This window comes from Perognathus longimembris, chromosome 15 (assembly GCF_023159225.1).
Source record: "Perognathus longimembris pacificus isolate PPM17 chromosome 15, ASM2315922v1, whole genome shotgun sequence".
In the NCBI taxonomy this organism is placed as follows: domain Eukaryota; kingdom Metazoa; phylum Chordata; class Mammalia; order Rodentia; family Heteromyidae; genus Perognathus; species Perognathus longimembris.
Genome location: NC_063175.1, coordinates 8,458,732 through 8,463,518, shown reverse-complemented (window position 1 = coordinate 8,463,518; position 4,787 = coordinate 8,458,732). Strand labels below are relative to the sequence as shown.

Below are 4,787 nucleotides of genomic sequence, written 5' to 3'. Positions count from 1 at the left end.
TTATGTGGTTTAATTAGGCAAACATTATTGTATCATGGATACTGAAATTCTCTTTGTATGATCATTGTAAACTTGGGTTGCTTTTTGCACAATAACCAAACGGCATTAATTTATTAACATATGATTTAGCATATTTCTTCATCTTTAACAAGTTTCAATAAATAACATTCTTTTTCAGGACTGGGCATGAAACTCAGAGCTTCACATAGGAGCTTTGCCACTTAAGACATGCCTCCAGCCTTTTTATATATTAATTATTGTAGAGTATGTGTGTGTGTGTGTGTGTGTGTGTGTGTGTGTGTGTGTGTGTGTGTGAACTCAGGGCTTGGGGGCTGCCCCTTAGCATTTGCACTGAAGGCTGGTACTCTACCACTTGAGCTACAGCTCCACTTCCAGTATTTTTGTGGTTAATTGGGGATAAAAGCCTCTCTGACTTTCCTGCCTATCTTGGCATCAAGCCTCAATCCTCAGATTCAGACTCCTGAGTAGCTAGGATTACAGATGTGAGCTACCAGTGCCTGAACCGCTTAGCTTCTCACTTAAGGCTGGTATTCTGCCACATCTTCACTTCTATTAACTATTTTGCTTACATAATGTGCTTTAAATCAGAAAGTAAAAGAAATTGAAATGAGTATATCCATCCGTAGATTTGGCTAATCTGAGCAAGTAGGAGGAATTGTGTCCTCTGGGTCTTTTGTGTCTGGCTTCTTTCGTTGACTGACTGAAGTAGCTCCATGCTTCTTCCATGTTGTGGACACTTTATTCCTCATTAGGTCTGTAACATAGGAACACAAACCATTTCTGCTTTCCCACTTGTCTGTTGTTCCAACCATGTAGCTGTAACAAATAGTTCTATTGTTTGTCTACACAGTTCTCATACAGATAGACATTTTCATTCCTCTTGAGTACACAGCTAGTATAGACCTTCTGGTTTATAGTATAACTTCATCATCTTTCATTTTTTGAGGACCTGTCAAACTGTTTTCCACAGGACTGCTCTGTTTTTTTCTCCACAGCAGTGTGTGAGGGTCCTGAGTTCCCTCTACCCTTGGTGATGTTCCTCAAGATTAGTGATTTTAATCCAGTCACATCCTACGGTTTGAAGGGACCCGTCCTTGAGGGTCTGAGGGCTACCTTCCTAGCGGCTAGTGTTGCCGAGCATTTTCAAGGCCTTATTTTTTATCTGCACGCTTTCCTTGGAGAAACATTTATCTTTGTAGTCAGACTTTTTATTTGTTCTTTTTACTGAGAACACAGATGCTGCTTCTTCTTCTCCTTTTTCTTCTTCTCCTTCTCCTCTTCTTCCTTCTTCTTTCTTCCTCTTCCCTCCTCCTCCTCCTCCTCCTCCTCCTCTTCCTTTCTCTGTCTCTCGATTCTCTCTCTTTCCCTTGATCCTCCTCTTCCTTTCTCTGTCTCTCAATTCTCTCTCTTTCCCCTGTATTTCAGTCCTGTGTCTAATTTCATGGCCAATATCTCTCACTAAGATTTTGCTGATTTAAAAATTTTGAGATTATCCCCAGGTGAGACTTTAAGGCACCTCATAGGACACCATATTCCGTAAAACGATCTAACATCTTACATAATGGCTAGAAATGGTGAACTTGAGCCAGGTAGAGTGACACACTCCCACATTCCCAGCTTCTCTAGAGGCTGAAACAGAGGGCTCACTTGAGCCTAGGAGTTTGAGGCCAGACTGTGAGATAGAGTGAGACTCTGTCTCTCAGAATAAATAATTAGCAAAGGTTTAGAAATGAGGTGGTGGTTTTGAAGGGAAAGAGCTGAGCTCCACTCTGATTAAGGTGTCTAAGATGGACAGGGAGTACGAGAGCTCAGTGGAGTAGGAAAGGGAAAAGTACAAAGGGCGGAGGTTCCCAGCTGGGCCGTGTGGGCTGGGCGTCTCAGGATTCTGCCCTCCTTGGAATACTGGAGGTGAAAGCAGTTTTCGAGTGCAGCACTCACTCGGCAATGGCTCTGGCCCTTGAGTGTTGCCTCTGCCTTGTAAGCGACCCTGTTTACCTTTGAAGCTCTTTGCTTATGGCCTGGGGGGGGGGGGGGGGCCAGGGGCTTGTGCCCCGAGCCAGGGGGATGTCTCATCATCACCGAGTCGGCTTTGTGTGCCTGCAAGCCAGCCTTCCACCAAGCATTCAGGCCACCAAAGTGGTTTTTTTCCACAACAATGGGGCACAGGTCACACCTGTACTCCCGGCTACTCCTGAGGATGACAGCTGAGGATCTTAGTTCAAAGCCAGCATAAGCAGGAATATCCATAAGACTTCTGGTTCCAGTGCGTTACCAAAAAGGCTGGAAGTGGAGCTGTGGCACGGCCCAAGTGGTAGAGCACCAGCCTCAGTAAAAGAGCTCAGGGACAGTGCCCAGGCCCTGAGTTCAAGCCCCAGGACTGGCACCAAAATCAAAAGCCATCTTGTGAGTGGCGCATAACAATCTGTAAAGTAGACACAATCGGCATGCTGCTGGAGCTCCTCTCCCCTACCCCTCCCCCCAGCCCAAGGCCCTCCCACCCCACAGTGAGGCTTCAGGCCACGTGGCTGGGGCCCAGCAGGGGGCGGAGTGGCTGCCTCTCCCCATGCCCTACCTGGGCCCTCACAGTGCAGGTGTGACCACTTGCTGTGGAACCTGAAAGTTGCCCGAAGTCCCCACTGCTGAAAACTTGGTCCACTCAGCCTGGGACTGGTCTTTTGGACACTTCTAAAGCTGTTCCAGACTTCGAAGGGATGTTTGCAAGCAGATTCACAAAAGATGACACAGGGTACCAGGAGTACTTGAGACGCCCTCCTGAATTCCCCCAACACACACACACACACACACACACACACACACACACACACACGAGAGTAGAATAGCAGAGCTGGTGGGGAACTGGAGAAACAGAGGCAATCGGTTGCAAGATAATAGACAATTTAGAGGTAGGGACAGCAGGCAGGGATGGCTGAGCAACATCCAAACTGGCACTGAGCATCCTGGGGCACCAACTACCCGCCACACTGACCAGAGCCTCAGGGGCTGGGAATGTGGCCTAGTGGCAGAGCACTTGCCTCACATACATGAAGCCCTTGGTTTGATTCCTCAGCACCACATATATAGAAAGGACAGACAGGAACCTTACTACCCCCAACAGCATGGACAGTAGGGTTACAGCCAGCAGCCTCCCTATGCTACTGCTAAACCCGCACACGCTTGAACAAGCTATTGGCTTTGTCAGCATGAGTCCGTGAGTTGTCTGTTGGCTGTTTTCCATTCTATTTCAGGGAGTGAATTGGTAATATTTTGTTTTTTTTGTTTTTGTTGCCAGTCCTGGAGCTTGAACTCAGGGCCTGAGCACTGTCCCTGGCTTCTTTTTGCTCAAGGCTAGCACTCTACCACTTGAGCCACAGCACCACTTCTGGCTTTTCCTATATATGTGGTGCTGAGGAATTGAACCCAGGGCTTCATGTATAGGAGGCGAGGACTTTACCACTAGGCCATATTCCCAGCCACTGAATTGGTAATATTTTGGACCTTAAAAAAAAAAATCTTCCTAGAAAGAGGTTATAAGAATCCTATACAAAACCTTGCAGGTTACACTGTTGGGCTTCTCACAACGATTCGTTAGTCTCGCGGCCTCCCAGTGCATTGCGTTTGCTATGTTTTCCTTATTTGATTTCCAGAGGTTCTGCGGTCAGCAGAGAAAGGAAAGCTTTAAAAGAACAGAATACGCTTGTTTTCAGTTTGTAAAGGAATGACCACATGCCTAGGTGAGTTTATTTCTGACCTCCGGCGCTGTGTCGTGAGTGTGTGAAGCACACACTGACTGCCTTCGCACCCACCTCCATGGGATGCTCTGAACAGAGGAACAGTGCTCAGGATATTTGAAGGCGGGGATTTTAGAGTGTTTTCAATGTATGGTGCTAAGTCTCTGATGTGTGTGTGTGTGTGTGTGTGTGTGTGAGAGAGAGTGTGAGTGTACCATTCCCCTCATGTAGTTTGTTTGTACACTTAAATAGATTTCCCTGTTTAGCAGTTTCCTCATAAACAATAAAAAAAAAATCCTTCAAAGATGTAATAAAACATAAAGCTTGGTCCCCAGGCTTGCACCATTGGAGAGGGTATGGCCTTGAGAGGTGGGTCTGCTGAGAAGCCTTGGGGTCTTGGGCGTGCATCCTCAAGGGGGATTGTGGGAGCCTGGTCCTGTCCTCCTGCTCTTTTCCATCCTGGCTCCGGAGTGAAGGGTTTCGCTCCACCACAAACTACCCCCACCATGCATGGCCTCAGCCAGGCCCAAGTGAGCGCGGGCTGAAACCTTCAAACCAGAGTCCATACCAGCCCTTTCTTCTTTACATGCTGATTGCCTTGCATAATGTGCTATAATGATGGAAAACTGACTGATGGTTCTCGCAAATACAAGCTGAGGGCTGCGTTAACATGGTGTCTTTCTGGCATGTTCTGTGGCTCAAGTGGTAGAATACTGGCCTTCTGAAAAAAATGTCAAGAGACAGCATCCAAGCTGAATTCAAGCCCAAGTACCAGCACGAAGGGGCCGGGGCGGGGGGGGGGGGCACAAGGCCTGCAGTTTGCAGTTTCCTAGCACAAGGGGCAAACTATCTTCACACCTTCAGTTCCTTCACATCTCAATGACTGTAATACTTGGACTGAAGTCTTCACTAATGCAGCAGGATTTTAAAAGCCTGGGGGCATCTAGGTACAGTGGTCCAAGCCTGTAAACCTAGCTAGGTGGGAGGACGAGATGGGGGATTGTGGTTCAAAACTAGTCCCCAACAAAAATAACTACA

General features: G+C 47.3%; 1 pseudogene; it reads left to right on the top strand.

Moving 5' to 3' along the window:
• The first annotated feature begins 2,465 nt into the window (after positions 1-2,465).
• LOC125364250 lies at positions 2,466-3,199 on the top strand (annotated as a pseudogene).
• Positions 3,200-4,787: the final 1,588 nt, after the last annotated feature.